Source organism: Fukomys damarensis, unplaced genomic scaffold, assembly GCF_012274545.1.
Source record: "Fukomys damarensis isolate Sample0158 unplaced genomic scaffold, DMR_v1.0_HiC HiC_scaffold_39, whole genome shotgun sequence".
NCBI classification, from domain to species: Eukaryota; Metazoa; Chordata; class Mammalia; order Rodentia; family Bathyergidae; genus Fukomys; species Fukomys damarensis.
Genome location: NW_022900951.1, coordinates 12310126 through 12330316, shown reverse-complemented (window position 1 = coordinate 12330316; position 20191 = coordinate 12310126). Strand labels below are relative to the sequence as shown.

Here is a 20191-nt window from a genome sequence, read left to right as displayed (position 1 = left end):
AAAAAAAAAAAAAAAAAAAAAAGACCAGGTGGCTTGAGGAAATTTTTACGTTTACTGAAAGAAATCATGTGTAATCACATTTAAATTCTTTAATAGTTTCCCTCTGAGTTAGCTGGTTCGGTGGGATGTGTGCGATTGGGGGGGGGGTCCTTCAGACCAAACTCTCCATCCGCAACTGGGCCTGTCCTCACCCTCGCAATCAGTTCCTCTACACACAAAGTGGACCCCATCAACTCTGTCCAAGCGGCTTTCCCTTCCTCTTGCTGTAACTATTCTGTTCTCCACTGAACCTGAGAAACACGTCACTCTGCTGATCAGAGCCCTGGTGTCCTCATCACACTCTGAATAAAGTCCTAGGTCCTTCCCAAGGCTGGACAGTTTCTGTAAATTCATGTGTTCTCTCTCTCTGTCTCTGTCTCTCTCTGTCTCTGTCTCTGTCCCTCTCTCTCTCTCTCTGTATCTCTCTCTCTCTCTTTCTGCCTGTTTGTTGTTGTTTTGTTTTGTTTTTCTTTTGAAACACAGTCTCACTAAGTTGCTAAATTGCTGACTGGATGGAACTTGCGATCTTCCTGCCTCAGCCTCCCAGAGTGCTGGGATACAAGGCATGCGCTGCCACACCTGGCTAACCTCTTTACAAAGTTTTCTAACATGAATAAAAGTGTAATGGTTCCAATAAGAATTTCACATATATAATTGGTCTCTTTCTCTCACCTGAAAAAACGGCAGGGGTGGTGGCGGGGTCGGTCTGAACAACCTTCATTGTCTGTCTGTCCCCACTAGAGTGTAGGTTGCTGAGGCCACAGGCTTTGTCTGCTTTGTATCCCCAGCTCATAGGGGACTGTCCAGCACGAAAGGAGCGCTCACGAATGGGATCGGCGAGATAGCAAACTCGCGTGTGCTCACATCCGCCCTGACCTTGCGGGAGCCCGAACACTGGGTTCCGTACGTATCTCTGACCGAGTCCATGTCCCCCATGTCCCATACCACGTCCTCCTACTTCATGATGTGGCAGTGCCTTTGTTCCTACACAGTTCCCGGGACCCTGCCGAGGCGGGTGGGCACAGGAGCCACAGGACTGCATGGGAAGAAGGGAAGGGGTCACGGGACCCACCGAGGTCTTCAGAGGTGGCGCCTGGGGGAGGCAGAGGAAGCGCGTGAGAAGCAAACCCCAGCACTGGAGAGAACGGACAAATCGAGAACCAAGTTAGCCAGGGGGCTGCTGAGGTCTGGCCCCGGTTTGGACTGGAGAAGAGCAAAGGGGAAGGGCAAGACGAGGTGTTGTTGGGTTGGGATCCTTTTTGCTGCCTTTGACTAGCGTACTCTTTCCCGGGGCGCAGAATGACACACTGCTGGGTCTGCAGGGCGGGCCAAAGGTCATCAGTCGTGTGACTTCTGTGGCTCGCACGTGATTCTTGTCTTGTTTCTTTGAATTACGTTTAATTCCTAGTGTATGCATTTTCAGACATATTTTGTTAAATTTTCATTATTTGCAGGTTGATAACAGCACTTTTCTCTCAGTCTTTTCCGAGGCCTCTGCTATCATTAAGTTTCTCTTTTCAAGCCTCTCCTTATCTTTACCTCCATATCAACAAGGCCCTTCTTTGCATAGCTTATGGTCCATAAATAGATTTTTTTATTTATGAGAATTTGTATTCTCTTGTGATTCAAACATGTACTGAGATCAGAAATCTGGCTCTAGAACGGGGACTTGTAAACATTTTTCTGTAAAAGTCCAAATGGTCGTCAAAACTGTCATTGTAGCACAAAAGCAGTCCCAGACAATACCTAGACAAATGAGCATACTGTGTTCAATAAAACTTTACTCAGAAAAACAGGTGGCCAGCTCTCTTTGGCCCTCAAGCCATAATTTGCCAACCTCTGCTACTGTGTGATATGAATTCAAATCTGCAGATAGATACAAATATATACATATAAATAATATATACACTAATTATAAAACTTTTCAACAATCTTGAAGAATAAAGAAAGATCTAGATCTTACTCTTACAAGATGGGAGAAAAACCTTTTGCAAACTATGCTGCATTCATTTTTGTGTTATATTTACCAACACCAAATTCAAAGCATGCCCTGTGACAAAAGATCAGAGGATTTCTGACTTTCCTCATTGCCCATATTCTCTGGTGTTATTGACAAGTATTCTTCTCTCAAAAGGCTACAGTCCCAATGATTACTTTCATCTTCATTTTCATGGAGCACATTAAACCTAATTAAAATGCCAACACAATTCAAAAAAATTTTAAATTTCAAGTCAGTATCGATACCATTGAAAAGGAACCAATGTTTCAGATTTGAATGATTTTGATAGCTTTTCAAGAAATCCAAATTGAATATTGTTTGTGATGCTGCCCACCGACCAGGGAGTTGGGAACGAGTCACTCTCTCTGTGCTATGAAGAGGAACTTAATGTTCTGGTCAGGAACCACTGAAACTTAGTATTGATTTTCCGTGCTCAATTTCTCTCCCAACTCGTGGTGTTTCACTTGAAGATAATTTCATTAATATCGAGAAGCTTGAGCTACACAGAATGAACAGCAGGAAAGTGGGGCCTATAAATGGATTCAGACTCTTACCTCTGGGTGCTAGTCTGGCCTGGCTCCTTAGCTCGCTGAGCACCTGGTGCTTCCCCCTCCTCTACAAGAGCCTTTTGAATGTACGTGGTGAGTCATTAACCCACCGTCCATGGGCGAGTTGATGAAATTTTACATCTCACTTTCCAGTGTTTAAACAGCCTTCTCTCCACTGAAGTATTTGATTTGTTGATATCTGAGGCTCTTCCCAATTACTAACTGCTCGGTGACAATTCAGCCCTCTGTGTGTGTGTGTGTGTGTGTGTGTGTGTGTGTGTGTGTGTGTTAAGAACTCTGGAGCAAATATGTTCTTGATCACATCTCTCCTATAAGAAGGTGAGAATTGTCTGGGGATGGTCCCAAGAGAGAAGGTTTTGGGACAGTAATAGAAAAAAATCAAATAGGGAAACCCGAGTTGCTCACTTTTTTCTGGGTTTTCAACATAACTGCTATTGTTTGGGTAGTAGCTGATGTGAATTCCTAGGCCATTAGATACACATATCAAATAAGAAATTAAGAAAAAAGTAGAAAAGATTATGAGCAACAATTTGTAAAATATATTCCTGACTTCTTAAAATGCAGTATTTGTAGTGTCATATATGTTAACTAAGTGAACATAGGCATTATGTTCACTCTGGGGGGTGAATATTGATACAACCTCTTTTGAAAGGATAGTTGGATAATTAATATGAACCATAGGCCTCAATATTATGCAGTTCTTTTAATCTATAATTAGTCCACTTTTAAGAATTTATACTAAGGAAAGTAATCAGAAATAAATAAAAAGGTTTATATAAAATGATGGTCTTCAAAGGGACAAGCTAAAAACAAGAAAATGTCCAGGAATGGGCAAATCGCTAAATAACGTATGGTAAAGCCATGTGGACTGCTCGTTCATTATGTGTTCAGCAAATGTGTATTAAGCACCTGTTATGTAGTAAGCACTGTTTAGACAGTGGGGGGAAAACTGAACATGACAAAGTGAAATACCTCAAGGTGCATCCATCATCTCCGAATGCCTCAAGTCTGTCTTTCATTTTTGTTTTTAAGTTTGTCTTTCTTTATGGCAGAGTAGTACTCACTTGTGTATAAATGCCAGTGAAATAAGCCAGACGTGTAAGCTTTAATGTTGCATGGTTTCTCTTATATGACAAAATATTTGAGGGGGGCTACAAAATAGAAGATAGAAAAACAGGGAGTAAGAAATTCTCTTTCAAATAGACAAGCAAATAAGAGATAGGAGAGGAGAGCGAAGGGAGGAAAAAGGGATGGAAAACATGAAAATAGAGCTTTTGCAAATGGGGAGGAGACAAAGACTAGGAAGGAGCAGGGAGGGAGGGGAAAGGGACGGGACATAAAAAGAATTAAGACGTGTTACGTGCGTGTGCCACCTGCCTGTGAGGAATGTGATCATGTAGTAATAAAAAACTGTAATATTGAAAAACAAAATAAGATTCCTGTCCTCATGAAACTTACCTTTCAAAGGAGAAAAATAACAAAAGCCAAGCAAATGGGCAAATGACTAAAAAGAATTTCACAAAATGGTAAGTGCTAAGAGGAAAGAAATATGAAATACTGGAGGCATGAGAAAAGCAAAGAAACGTGTTCTCATAGTGTACCTAGCGGCATAAGTTAGTAAGACACTAAGAGCCAAGCTATATAAAATCACAGATTTCAGAAGGCCTTGAAGAGAATTTTAAATGTGGATAAGAATGGTTTCTGGGCTATGGCAACACACAGCTTTGCTATTTCAGGGGCTTTAAACAGCAAAGGCTTATTCTTCATTGTACGGATTTCAGTTGGAGGATCGGTGACTCTGTTGCCTAGAAGAGTCAAGATTAAATGACTATGGCAGCAGGGGCCTGCACAGCCACCAAGGCAGGAGACAGGTGGGGACTCCCACGCCTTAGCTTTCAGTGACACATGGACTTCTATTCATCTTTCACAGACCGCCAAAAGCCACACAGTCAGGCAACCCAACAATAAGGAGGCAAATACCCTTTCACCCGGGGTGTTTAGAAAAGAGAAACCACAACTGGTACACAGGGAAATGAGGGCCACACATATTTTTACTTTATTTTTGTACTTTTCTGTATTTTTCACATTGTCTTTAGAGAACATGTATATGTTTATAACCAAGAAGAGAAAGGGTTTGCTTTGTTGGAAAGCTGACACAGAAGCAAGTTATCTAGGGCTGGGCAGCACAGTGGTAGAACAGTTGCCTAGTATGTGCTTCAAAAACAAAAACAAACAACAAAACAAAAGCAAGTTGTTCTGTGATTTGGTGCTTTCCTGTAGGACGCTGTCTTCAAACTTTGAAATTATGCCCATATTCCTAAGCAAGACAGGGGAACCTTGGGCTTTCTGATCAATTCTTTCAAGCCCTTGAAGATGACAGTATTTACTCAGTGCCCCTTTCTTTTAAAAGCTTGTAATTATTAAATATAATGTGGGTTTTTTTTTTTTTTTTTTTGGTACTGGGGATTGTACTCAGTCCTTGTGCTTGCAAGGCAGGCCACCGAACCGCTGAGCTAAATCCCTGGCCCTTCATAATGTGGTTTTAATAACAGGACTGGAAAAGGTCACAATAGGATTATTAGCTTCAAAATTGGGGGCCCTGTGTCCCGTGGATTAGAATTTGTATGTCAGTCTTTGAGTATCTAAATATCCTGGCCAAAGACTAAAATATCTCTGGTCTGTAGTTGGTTCTAGCTACAGTTCTTGCAGAAGAAAGCAAGGGCACAGTCTCTTTCTAGTCAGTGGCAAAGTTCTAGGCACTGCCTCAGGGTAAGCGCTTAATCTCATTTGGTTAAACTGACTTGAGAAAATTAAGGTAACACAAAAAAATAGATAATGGGTCTTAGTCACTTTTTTCGTTGCTGGGAAAAAATATCTCGGAGCCGGCTCCAAGACTGGCTCCAAGACAGGGAAGGGAGGGCATGGTAGAAAGGTCTGGCAATTGAGAGCTGCTCACATCATGGCAGCCAGGAAGCAGAAAGAGAAGGGAGGAGCTGGGCAGGGAGATGCACCCTTCCCACTCCTGTCTCCCAAGGACCTGCCTCTAACCAGGCTCCACCCCAGCAGCGCTCCCATGATTCAGTCACCTTCCACAAGTCCCACCTCTGAACACAGGAGGCTTTTGGGGACTTTCAAGATCTAAACTGCAACAGTGGGCAAAAAAGCTACATGTTTGTTTACCTATTTTAAATCAGTGGTTCTCAAGTGGAAATAATTGTTCCTTGGGGACATTAGATGATTGGTGGGGACATTTTTGGGAGTCACAACTTAGAGACTGACATATAATGGGTGGAAAGCAAGGATGCTGTTGAACATCAGTGCACAGGATAGCCAATCCCCACCCCCTGAAATAATTAAAGAATTACTTGGCTCTAAAAGTCAATACTAAAGAGGTTGAGAGAGCCTGATTATGTCAGCTCCATATTTGCCTGAAAATGCCTCCGAGATACAAAATCACCCCTGAAACTTTTGTGGCTTGGCCACTGGTCCAATACTCGCTAGAGAATCCATACATCCTCCTGGATTCTCAGCATATTTCTCCTAGTTTTCTGGAATGAGGCAAGGAGGCTTGCCTTCCTCCTCTTTCAGTATTGTGGCATCTGCGTACTGAAGTCACAATATCACTCTACATAGAAGCCTGGTGCTGACATGCAGCATTAATCAGAGACTCTCACAGAAGCTCATCGGTACCTCTAGCCAAAGCTCTCTCTTTATTCTAATTTAAATAAGCTTTTCTTTAAGAGTTCATCTAAAAGCAATCCAATGAGATGCTACAACATATGCCAAATCCAATTACTTTCTGCCTTTTTGGCTATTCTTTGGAGAAACCAATCCTCCCTAAGTCACTAACATAATTGAAAACAAAACAAAACAAAAACATGCCAAGGTGACCATGTTAAAGGAAGTAGAATCCTAATGAAAGTCCTAAAGCCCACAAAGCTCTAATGAGAGGGCAGGTTGGCCTCTTAGTCAAGAGTCTCAAATGTGCCCAGAATATTTAACATTCTTCATCCTGAGGCAAATAACTTTCTCACAATGACATAGATGATCCACTAATGCCTGATTCAGATGCTCTGTCACAGAGTGAATCAGCAGGGCCTTTAATAAGTACCACAGTGGTATATGCGACACAGACAGTACTGGTTTTCAGTATGTCCTGTTTTCATAGAGGTCTTTGCTTCTGGCTCATAAGCAGCTGTTATGTGGTGCAGTATAATGATGTTTTCTGTCTCTCACAAAACAAAGTTTATTAACCATGATGAACAAGGAGCATGCGGATGTGGCAGAAACCACAGCTGAAAAGTGGCAGAGGGAGTCACAGATGAAAGGTGCTCTCTCTCTCTCTGTGCAGTCCAACCATCTTGCTCAAAGCTTGGACAGTAATGTGGAAGACAAGTGCTTTGTGTGTGTAACAAACCACAAACAGTAGCTTAGAATGAAATACATTTATTATTTCATAAGTTTTGTGGGTCCTTCGCAGGGGTCTTCTTTAATCGAAGCAGGAGCACTAGTCTCATCTGAAACTTGTGCGAGTCTTCCATATTCCTTCAGGTTGTTGGCAGAATTCAGTTGCTTGAGTTTGGAGGAGGCTCCAGCCTGCAAGCTGTCAGCCTAGGGGTCGTCCTTTTTGGAAGCTGTTTTTAATATGGTTGTTTGCTTCCTCGAGTATATATGGAGAGACGTCCTGCCTCGAGTCTCTTTCTTTCAGGGAAGGTCTGGACCCTCTTTTTTTTTTCTTCCTTGAGACAGGGTCTCACTATGTAGTTGAGACTGACCTATAACTCACTATGTAGCCCAGGCTGGTCTTGAACTCACAGTGATCCTCCTGCCTCAGCCTTCTGAGTGCCGGGATTACTGGCGTGAGCCACCACGCCCTGCTTGGACCCTCTTAACAAGGCTACCCTGCTCAGGTCAAGCCCACATGGGATAATCTCCCTTTTGATTAAATCAAGGATGACTTTATATGGATCTTCATTACACCTGCTAAATCCTTTCACCTTTGCCATACTCTTCATTAGAAGCAAGTCACAGGTTCTAACCCACCTCTCAAGGACCATACCAAGATGCGAACATCAGGGGAGTGGGAATCATGGAACTTGTCTTAGAATTCTACCTGCCACAATAACATTGTGTAATGTTGAAGTTGATAGCACTGACTGGAAAGGTGAATAAAAATGTTGGATGTTGGAGTCCATTCCTAACCAATAGAATGACAGCTTGGAATAATAGACCAAAACTAGCAAAGAGAAACTTAAGACCCATACCAAGCTTTCCACATGACAGAGCTGGCTTAAAAGCAGTTCCTGGAAAAAGTCTTGAGGGTTTTAATTGTGTGGGTTTTTTTCTTTTTTTGTACAGGGGATGCTGTTGCTTGCAAAGCAGGAGTTGGAACCACTGAGCTAAAACCCGGCTTAATTGTTTATAAAGTACAAAAAATAATGTCTGTATAGTTTCATTTTTAAAGGGTCATAATGCAATTTATAGAATGATAATAATTATACAGAGTCCAGATCAAGAAAGAAAACATAAACAGTAACTTGGTACTGTGCATGCCAACTGGCAGCTGGAAATTTTTTTGGCAGCTCTGGGTTTGACATTTAAAGCTGAATATTGCTCTGATGAAACCTTGAGACAAAATTGTATGAAAAATCTCTGAAGGCACTATGGATGTTTATAAAAGAAACTGCAGACAAAACAGGATTAGAGCCAGGTATCAGTTGAGGAGGCAGGAATAAGATGAGAATTACAAGGTCACCCATTTCCTCTCAGCCTAAGAAATATAGTTCTAATATTTGGAGTCATCCGCGAAGGAAATGACTTACGGGGAAGAGGATTCATATTTAAGGCCAGTTCCATCCACAGATGCTCTTGATTTCCTTCCTCACCTCTGTCAATTATGCTCCTTCTCATCTTTTATCTTGACACCACCTCACTTTCTCATTGGTGACCATGGACAGGCTGCTCCTAGCACATACAGGAAGCAAACTCCATCAGTCCCTATTCCACAAGCCACCACCTCTTTCTCCCATCCTTTTTGAAGCCTGACTTCCTGAGACAGTGGGGCGCCCTGCGCCCTGCCCTCCATAGCCTTCAGTGTGCTCTCTGTCTGATCAACCTGGCTCCTGTGCCCATCAGGACACCCACCTTTGGTTAAATCACTGTGGACCATCCTGTTTCTCTCACATGACACCTTTGACCATACTGTCAGTCCCCGCCACTCTTCTAAGCTTCCTTTGTGCTCTTCCTCATCTGTGATGCACACTGATGCTCTGCCAGCCTCTATCCCAGGTCCGCTTGACTCTCATCCTGCATGCCCTCCTTTCTACATCACACCATTTTAGTGCCTCTCATCACTCCAACTGCCATCAATCCACTGTGGATTCTTACTTCTGGCATAGGTCTCTTGCTTTGGAAATTCACGTCTCTTTCTCCAAACGTCAGAGTAACCTGAGCCTAAGCTGTGGATCAGTCTGCAGGTCCTGAAGGTGCTCCCTCCTGAGCCATGTAATTTTTTCCATTTCTGTTCTCAGTAACTTGATATAAGTCACCAGGTTCCACCTGGATTGATGCAGTAGATTTGAGTCTAACTTGTATTCCCTTCCCTCTTCCCCCAGAGTCTCTATATTTATTACAGCCAGAGTACTCTGTGTGTGCTCACATGTGTGAAGGGGTGGGGATGAACACAGTGCCTTTGCACTGAGCTACATCCCCAGTCCCTCTTTATTTTATATTTTGAGACAAGCCCTCTCTAACTCCCCAAATTGCCAGGCTGAGCTCAAACTTGGGATCCTTCTACCTCAGCTTCCCAGAGGACTAGGATTATAGGAATGTACCACCATGCCTGGCCTTAAAAAACTGTTTTAAATCATACTGTGTGGCCTTATCCCCACTCCTCTACCACTTTCATGATATGTCCACCTTCCTGTGTGCATTGGCTTTCTGTCATTATGACAACTACCGGAGATAATCAACTTATACAAAGAAAGGAGCTATTGTGGCTCAGCTTTGGAGCCTGTGGTGGCACCATGGCAGGGGTACATGGTAGAACAAAACAGCTCACCTCATGGCAAGCCAGGAGGCAGAGAGATAGAAGAGACAGGGTCTCACAGTCCCCTTCAAGGGCGTGTCCTCAAGGACATGAAGACCTTTTTGCGAGCCCCACCTCTTAAAGTTTTTATCACCTCCTCATAGTGCCAAACTGGCTACCAAGCTTTTAACATGTGGGCCTTTGGGACAGTCCAGATCCCAACAATAGTATTCTGCAACCTAGCACTCAAACTCCTTTATGATCTGTCCTCTCCAGCCTATTTCTTGTCATCCCTTCTCCTGCATGTTGTGGTGTCCAACCATATTTTACCATTAATGGATCCCTGGGTCAGCGATTAGTCTTTTTAGAAAATAAATTACATCTCCCCTATTTGGGGGCACATGTCCTTCAAATAGAGTCAAAGTCTGGGCCTTTAACCGTAAAGAAGACCGCTAATCTAATCATCATGTTGGACTATGATATGAGCAAGAAATAAGCATTTTATTGTCTTCAGTCACTCAGATTTGTGAATTATTTGTTACAGGAGTCAGCCCACATCATTAGTACAACTACCCTCTTTGGAACTATTAGATGAAAGAACACACTTTCATAGTCTGTAGGTCACTGTGTTTGAGGTCCATTTGCTATAGTAATTTAGCTTTATACTAACTGAAAGTATGGTCCAGACTATGTCCTGTAAGAACGTATGAACAGACAACTTCATCCAATTACTGGTAATTACTATGGGATCTTTCTAATTTGGTGCACACATTCTATAAAACACAGCCAGCCTTCCACATCTGTGGGTTCTACATTCATAGATTCAAACAAATCCAGGTAAAAAATATTCAGAAATAAATTGCATCAGCACTGAGTATGTGCAGATTTTTTCTCATCATTATTCCCTGAACAATAATGGTATGACATCTATTTCCATCACATTTACATTGTTTGGTATTATAAATAATCTAGAGATGATTTAAAATATACAGGAGGATTGCCTCAGTTATACACAAATATTATGCCATTTCATGTGAGGGATTTGAGCATCCATAAACTTTGGCATCTTCAGTGAGAGGCAGGGCAGGTGTTGGAGCCAATCCCTTGAGATCCAGAGGGGCAGTTGTACTTTCAACCGGATTTCTTAAAATTGAGAATGGTACATACACACTGAATTTAATATACATCCAATGTCATAAAAAAGATCCAGTCAAAAATGAGCAACTGAAATGGGTATGTCTCAGAAGTACAAATAACCAGCAAATACATGAAAAAATATTCAACATTCCTGGCTATTAAGGAACTACAAATTAAAACAACATGAAATTCCATCTCACTCCAGAAAAAAATAAATGGACATCATCAAATAATCAAATAATAACAAATGCTAGTGAGGTTGTGGGGGAAAAGAAACCCTTTTCCATTGTTGGTGGGAAAGTCAACTAATGCAACCACTATGTAAACCAGTATGGAGATTCCTCAAACAACTGAAACTAGAAATTCCATTCAACCCAGCTATTCCCCTTCTAGTTATCTTTCCAAAAGAGCTAAAGACATTATACTATGTTTATATCATAATATATCATGTTTATATCAGCACAACTCATAATAGATAAATCTTGGAAGTGGCTTATATGTCTAGTGACAGATGAGTGGATAAAGAAATATATATATACTGGAGTACTACTCTGCCATAAAAAGGATAAACTAGAGTCATTTGTAGGAAAATGGATGTAGTTTGAGAACATAATGTCCAATAACACAAACCAGAAGCACACAAGCTTAAATATTGCATGATTTCTCTTATATGAGAAACTCAAAATATAAGCAAATTAAAGAATAGAATAAAAGACAGATAATAAGAAACAGGGAGATAGAGTTTTTGCAAATGAGAAGGGGACCAATGGATGGAGGGACAGGGGATGGCAGGGAGGGGAAGGGGATAAAAAAAGAATTAAGATACGTTATATACATGTACCAACTCCCTACAATAATGTAATCATTATACAGAGCAAACATGTATTAATAAAAACAAAATTTTAAAAACAAAAAATTCAAAAAAGAATCCCAATTCCCAATGATAGCCAACCTGTATAAATTGCTATGCTGATGATTGCCTATTATATATCTACTATATATAATATACTAAAATCTTACAACTTTACTATATATTCAAATTCTTACAATTTATATATAAAAAGGTAAATAACCCAATTAAAATTGGCAAATAGTTGGGCATGGTGGTGCATGCCTATAATTCCAGTATTTGGGAGGTAGGAGGATCACTGTGAGTTAGAGATCAGCCTGGGATCCAAGGTCTAAGGCCAATCTGAACTACATAGCCCATTCCTTGCCTCAAAACAACAACAGCAACAATTCACAGAATGGGCAAATGATTTAAATAGAAATTTTTCCAAGATATATGTAAAAATGGTGGATAAACATACAAAAACATGGTCAGCAACAGTCATTACGAAAATGCAAAGCCAAGTGACAATGAAATTCCACTTTACAAAAGCTAAGATGGTTATAACAAAAGGAGACAAAAACGAGTGGAGAAATGTGCACAGCTGGTGGGACTGTAAAATGATGTAGCCCCTGTGGAAAACAATCTGACAGTTCCTAAATATAATTATCCTGAGATTCAGCTATTGCTCTCCTAGATATATATACTAGAGAATTAAACTATAGATCCACACATTTCACAGCAACATTTCTCATAATTGTCCAAAAGCGGAAACTATTCTAATGTCCCTTATCTGACAAGGAGTTTAGCAAAATGGGGCACATTCATATGGTAGAATATTAGTCTGCAGTAAAAAAGAAACAAATTACTAATACACACTATGTCTGAATGAACTTTGAAAACTTCATACTAAATTAAAGAAGCCAAACATATATTGCATGTTTCCAACTGTGTACATGTAGCATTCTGTCTTCATTACTTTTCTCATATTTTTTCTTTTCCCTTCTTTCCTTTCCCTTACCCTTCCCACTTCCCTTACTCCCTTAGCCCTTTCTTCCTATTTCATATTATCAGTTATACAATTTGAACCCTATTTACAATTTTAGTTTTTCACACCAGAGGGGGAAAAATACAAAAAAAAAAAAACCCCAAAACAAACAAACAAACAAAAACTCCAAATACCCAATACCCAAAGTTAAAAGGGGAAAGGTTTATTTAGCTCACAGTTTGTGGAGGTTTCAGTCCATAATCGGCTGGCTCCAGGGCAGGGTGGCACATGGCAGGGGGCATCGCAGAGCAGAAACAGTTCATGGTGGGTAAAAGGCAGTAAAGCAACAAGGGACAACCACGGCCCTTTCTATCCCTTATACCTTATCCAGGCTACTTAGGGCAGGTAGCACTCACACCCTTAATCCCAGTGCCCTTGATCCTAGCATTGCACCATGAATCAATCCCAGCATCACACACCCTAGATCCAGCCACCTCTGAAAAATCCCCACCTATGCCTACATGAGTCTTTGGAGGACATCTAGACAGGAGCCATAGATTCTATTTATATGAAATGTCCAGAATAAGCAAGGGGAAGAAGGGAAGGTGGAGTGGCTGCTAGTGGGTTCAGAGTTTCTTTAGGGAGTGACGAAAATATACTGAAATTAGACGGTGGCGGTACTTGCACCTCTGGGAATATATTAGAAGCCACTGAATTGTACACTTTCAACAGATAAAAATGTATGTATCTGAATAATATCTCAATAAAGCTGTTAAAATAATTGCTATTGCCAGTTCCTTGGAGCAATTGAGAAAGAGATAAGAGTGATTATTGATCTTCTCAAATAATTTCTGTGTTTTTATGTGTCTCTAAACTGGAGCCCTGTTCTGTTGTTCACCAACTCCATTGGTATTACAAAAAGGTGAAAGCAGCTTTATCTGCTGAGGCACAGCATCGTGAAATCCCCAAGAGAAGAAGAATTAGTACAAAAGGTCGATGCAAGACAATCTTTCCTTAACACAACTTGCCATTTAAAATCCAAGTTTTCTCCTGCCTCTAAATTAACAGCTAGTCAGCTATTTGTACTTCTGAAACTGAAATGTTTTGGCAAGTCCTACGTGTTTATGGCAGGTGCTGCACTACATTCCTTTTCCAAATGTTACCTGCCATGTGGAATGAAACCCTTTTTTTTTTTTTTTTTTTTTTTTTTTTTTTTTTTTTTTAGTACCGGGGATTGAACTCGGGTCCTTGTGCTTGCAAGGCACGCCACCGAACCACTGAGCTAAATCCCCGGCCCAGGAAACCTATTTTAAAAGAACATTCATTCCCTGAAATCGAATAACCAGAACTCACCGCAAGCAGGCAAGAGATTGTGTCTGTCTGTCACCTGAGAGCTCATCCCTTATCATTTGATTCATCCACTCCAGGTCTCTCATGCTCTTGAAATCAAGACATGGCCTTAAACTTTTTAGTTGAAATAATTTCAATTTTAGAAAAAAAAATGTAAAAGTAGTAAAAATAATTTCCATGTACTGGTTATTCCTATAGTCACTTAAAAACAAAAAACAAGTTCTCAATGTGTATGCAGTTCAGGCTGGCCTTAACCTCAGTTAGTAGCCCAGGCTGGCCTTAAACTTAGAGATCCTCCTGCCTCAGCTGTCTCCCATGTGCTGGGGTTACAGGTGAGCACCACTACACCCAACGATATTCACTAATTTTTAATTATCTGCCAAATTTGCTTTATCATAGTCTTCCTTTCTTCAAACACACACTGTCTTGGTTACTTCCTCCTTGCTGGGACAAAATACCCAATGCTCACAACTCAAGGAAGGAGAGGTTTATTTTGGCTCACTTTTCAGCCCACAGTCAGCTGGCTCCAAGGCAGGATAGGATGGTAGAGGGGCACGAGAAAGGAGAGGTGCTCAGAGCACAGTGCTGAGGAAGTAGAGAGCCAAGAGAGGAGTCGGGGAGGAGCTAAAGCCTTCCAGGCCACGCCCCCAGGGATCTGTCTTCTGACTAGATCTCACCCCCAATCAGCAAGTCAGCTATAAGCCCCCAATCCAATCACCCTCCAAAAGCCCAGCCCATGAGCACATGAGGCTTTTGGGGGACATCTAGATACAAACCACAAGACACACACACACACACACACACACACACACACAAATCTTTTTCTGAACCTTCTGCAGTCAGCATACTCATTTATCCCTTAATCCTTTAAGGATCTATTTCCCTCTGATTCCTAACATAATCTAATATATCTACAGTATAAAATTTTACATGAGTACAGCAGTTATCAATACTGGGAAATTTAGCATTGATGCAGTATTTTTATCTAATCTATAGTCCATACTCCATTACTGATTGTTCTAACAACATCCTTCGCAGTGTTTTTTTTTTTTTTCTAGCTATAGGCTCCTGTCCAGGATCACACATTGCATTTAGCGTTGCCATGTATATTTAGCCTACTACAGTTTGGAACGGTTCTTAGGCCTTTATTCTTTCCTTTCATCAATATTTTTATTTCATTCATTATCTTTGAAACATACGGGACACCTACTTTATAGAATGTCCCTTCATGCAGGTTAATCCAGTGTTTTCTCGTTGTTTGATTCAAGTACTGCAGGGTGTACAGCTGGAAGAACTTTGCTGCCCACTCGGCCTTATTGGTGATGTTAATTTTGGTCATTTGGATAAAGTCTGGCTCCTTCACTGTTTAAATTTTCCTTTTGTGACTAATAATAATTGATGAGGAGATATTTTGAGACTACACGAATATCTTTTTCCTCATTAAGCTTCCTTCCTCTACAATTGAAAACACAATTTTTAAAAGGTCTCAAAACTCCTGATATATAAATAGCTTGCAATCTTGACACACGTTCGTGTCAAGTTTATTTTAGATTATAGACGCAGGTAGGCAGGAACTGGTCCATGAAGCTTGTTTGGTGCAGAAAGTAGTCGTGAGATGTGTTCATAATAACTATGAAAAATTTTTTAGCAGCAGTGAAAATGAACTTAGACTGGATATTTCAAATGTGATATATCCATTCTATGGATTCTGTGCTACACATTTTAAAATGGAAACAGTTTCACATATACTGAAATTAAAATATCTCCAAGAAACTTTTAAATGAAAAAAGCACACTATATTAAAGTATGCACAATATAACTGCATTTGTGTTTTTAAAATTATATTTGTACTTTTACATATTAATGTATGTAAATTTACAGAAACTAGTCTGGAAAAATACACAGCAAACTGTTAACAGCAATTACCTCTCTGGAGGCAAATGAGAAATTGGAAAGGGGCGGTACCTGGCTATGGGGAATCAGACACTCACTTTTTAGTTTAGACAATTTCATTTTTAGAAGACAGCATATTTATATTTTGATAAAGCAAATATATTTAAAAAACATGTACTTTCTGGCAATGGTTTCAAGATTTTCTTTTTTGATTGTCCAACTACTATTCATTGGATAAAATACCTTGCATATAAAGTCTCCTTTGCCTCCACTTCACTGATATATATAAGATGCATGTTAGATGTATATTATGATGTATACACTTAAGTATATATGATATGTGTATTGTGCTCCCAAAAATTAAAAACCGAAAGATCAATTATATCATTGCCTAATAAGCCTGACTTTTATGGTGGTTATTAAACATGTAAAGATTTGAGTTAATCATATGAAACTTGACAATATTCTAGCAAGCCAATACTGTAATTAGCCTCCAACAACTTTTACTGAATAGACTCCAGACATCTGCTAGGTGAAGTAAAGTTTTATTTTATTTTTTTGTACCAGGGATCGAACTCAGGACCTTGTGCTTGCAAGGCAGGTGTGGAGCCACTGAGCTAAATCCCCAGCCCATAGATTTTAAAAAGCTTTATTTAATAAAACTATAAAAATATTCAAAAGTATACTCTAGCTCAATGTGGCCATCACCTAACTTTAATAATTATCAATTCATGGTTATATATTTTTCTCATTTATTTCCACTGGCCTACCACCACTACTTTTAGAAAATATTTCTCCGTGGGTCTTTTGTTCTTGTGCATGTCTTGTGAGCACAAGTACTGATGCATTTGTTATGGATGCCTTTTCAAGGATGTTTTATAGCAAAATGTCTTGCATAAAAAAATACAGTGTCATCTTTGGAAGCAGAAGGCAGGTTTGTTTAGTGACCAGTATGATAAAGATAACATTTCCCTCGAAGGCAAGGTCAGGCAGGTTTACTTAAAGTCCAGTATAAAAGATTCGGGTCATCTAAGCTTAGGGCTCTCCAGCTGTGGTGCTAAACCACCCCTTGAACAGCATCCACTCAGATGGGCCACTTCACGTTGCTCCACAGGACTTGGCAAGTATGAGAAATCTGATATGAGCATAAAACTCATGCTGCTTGCTATTTTGTAAATAATGAAGTCCTTTTTCTCTGACCCAAGAATCTTGCGTCTTTCACCAATGTCCATGAAACTGGCAGACTACTTTGTAAGCTTCCAAGTCAAGTAAATGTTGAGACTCTTTAAAGTTCTTGATACTCACTTTCACTCTCTCATATTACTTTGAACAAATCCCAGACATTACATTATTTCATCCATAAACATTTTTGTAGATAGTAACTATTTAGAGCATTCTTTGAAACCAATATAAACATGATGAAACTTAATTCCACACAAGTTTTTATATACAATACTAATACCTCAAGATTCAACTTTGATAACTCTTGGAACTAAATATGTTTCAAACCCCCAACTTTTCACATTTTAAGGGTTGTAGAGAACATAGACTACATATTAAATAACATTTGCAATGGGGTCTGGGATAACATCAAAACATTGATTTTTTTTCCATGAGACATTCTTCTCAAATACAATAAAAGAGAGACTGTAAATAACCTCTCCAAATCAGTTTACATTTTGTCACAGAATAAGTTACAAACAAACTGCGGTATTAGAGTTTGGAGTATTTCAAAACTACCTACAAGAAACTATGGACCTGAATTCTTTAATTAAGTTCAAGATTTAAGTCTTCGGCATCCTGATAAGCACAAGCATTTTAAAAATAAAGTCACAGGGCCAAGGATTTAGCTCAGCAATTCTGCTGCCTACCTTCCAAGCGCAAGGACCCAACTTCAATCCCCAGTCTCAAAACAAAACAAACAAACAAAAAAATCACACAGTTTGGTCAAGAATTTGGTCTTTAAAAATAGAGACAAATTAAGTTCTTTAATGCATTGATACAGTTTCAAATCACATGTACTAACTTGACTATATTAGAGATGTGTAATATTTTATGCTTTCCATTTTGCAAACATTAAGCGTTTCTGAGCTTCCCTGATCAAAGTGGAAAATGAATAATAAAGTCATTTGATGAACTCAGATGTACAAAAAGGCACGTAGAGCAATTAGAAGGGAGGATGTTTGACTAAGGTTGAATTTTAAAAAAAGGGGGCCTGGGCCAGAACAAATTATGATTGGAAGGTAGAGGTTATTTATAGCTCTGCTCACCCAGCAAGAGTAACAAGGCTGGTCGTCTGTAAACAAATCACGTTCATGTAAAAAGCACAAAACAGGAGGCTGTAGGAAGCCTTTTCCTTCTCTTCTCCAGTCATGGATGTGGATGTGGTGAATTCACAGCTGACATGAGTGAGTCTAAATAAAATGAGGATGTGGTCCCAGAATACTCATCTTCTTTAAGTAATGTCCACTTGTTTACTGTGATGAGCTGCATCTTTCAGTAAGGGGAAAGAATGTCACATCATTTAGTGAGTATGTACAAATGTGTCTGAAAACTTGCCAGGTGCTTTTCGTGTTGTTGTCTAGTAAAAATAAGGAAAATAAAATTCAGAGAGATTGAATAATGTGAATAGATGGATGATGAATGAATAACTTTACATGGATAAGCATTTGTTGGTATTTTGCTAAGTACAGGCTCTACTACATGCATTTTAATATAGCAGTGAATGACATGGGACTCTACTTCGGAGTCCCCAATTTAGTGAGAAAGATATATAAGCACTCAATTATAGTGTAATTTTGTACATGCTTCTGTTATGGCTCAGAATTTAACGATCAGGTTATATCACTTATAAAAACTGCCCTGCAAGAAAAAAGAAGGGATTTTTTTTTCACCAGTAAGAGAGAGGCTGGGGATTACTCATCCTAGTTCTAGGAACTGTTGAAATTTAAGACCTTCACTTATATTCACATAGAAAGTAAGATGTCATCTGAGAACTGCTGCGTGGTCAACACAGAAGAGTGTCTTTATCACCTTTAGATAAATGAAGGGAAACTGCATCTGTCACAAATAGGCAAATTCAGAAATCTGCAGGAAGGAATATGGACATGTGCCTTAGAAAAGAGTCATAATGATACTTTTGTATTTTTTTCAGGAATACTGAAGAACTTATCATTTTGTTGAGATATTAAGTCTTTGATTTATGAGTGCTGTCTTCATATTCAGGGGCTCGCTTCTGTCTCACTAGAGCCATGAACCAGGAGCTGTGTTACTGTAGCACATGAGAAAGGCAATAGTATTCTCTTGCAGGATCTCTCCTAGCTCATGCTATCCATCTACTCACTCCAAAGATTGACAGCAGGCTAATCAACTCCTGGTGTGATGAAAGGTCCTCCTTATTGCAAAAGAGAAGAGCTGTTTACCCAGCTTTCCCAACCGGAAGCTCTCATGACATCTCAGATTTCTCAATGGTTCTAGAAAAGAATTTCATCAACTGGCTCTTTTTCTTGGCTTGGTGCAAAGAACATGACTCAGGCTTTGAATTCAAAGGTCAGCTCTACCTCTACTACCCTCTCTGGACTACAATTCTTCCCTAGTATCCATAATTATTTTTAATATATAACCTAGCACTTTAAAAAACAAGTAACTAAATAAAAGACAATAACTTGGCAGAGTGGAGAACTCATCAATCGTTAGACAACGCCATCCCATTGTCATTATTTTGAAGAATGTGAATTTGAAGAATGCCAAAAACAATTAAACTCAGAAATAAGTATGTGTTCCTGCCACAAAAAGAGGAAGTATATTTGTGAAAATGTAATTGAGGTGACAGCAAAAGCAAACAATAAGACAATTAAAATCAAAATAGTGCAATTATACTCCACAGTCAAGCACATGCACACACAAACTCTTCCACATCACTGTGAATAAATTTTGCTGCCTCTATTGACTCAGGCTTTAAAATTGGTTGGTAGATGTATCAGTTTTTCTGCTGGTCTGGATGCTGACCCCAAGTCCCTCCTATACTTCTGTCTGATGAGTAAGAGCAGGGAGACATCTCCAGGAAAAGCTGGTGAGGACATTGCCATTAAGGTTGGCCTGGTGGAGCCTCAGGTGGCCAGAAGTCACCCAGAACTGACCAACTTCCTGGGGTTAGAGAAATACTATGGAGGAAAAAGAGGTGTCAACACCATTCTTTGTAGCTGCCCTGGTGGTGTGGTGCACGCCTGTAAGCCCAGAACTCAGGAGGCTGAGGCACGGAGGATCACTGTGAGATCAAGGCCAGCCTTGGCTACATAAAGAGTCCAAAATCAGTCTGAACTATGCAGCAAGACCCTGTCTCAAAAAAAAAAAAAAAAAA

General features: G+C 39.9%; 1 protein-coding gene across 1 annotated transcript in view; it reads right to left on the bottom strand.

The window, feature by feature from the left end:
• Grpr (gastrin releasing peptide receptor) overlaps nucleotides 1-20191 on the bottom strand; it is a 290008-nt gene that overhangs the window by 120219 nt on the left and 149598 nt on the right. The gene's annotated exons all lie outside the window — the stretch shown is intronic.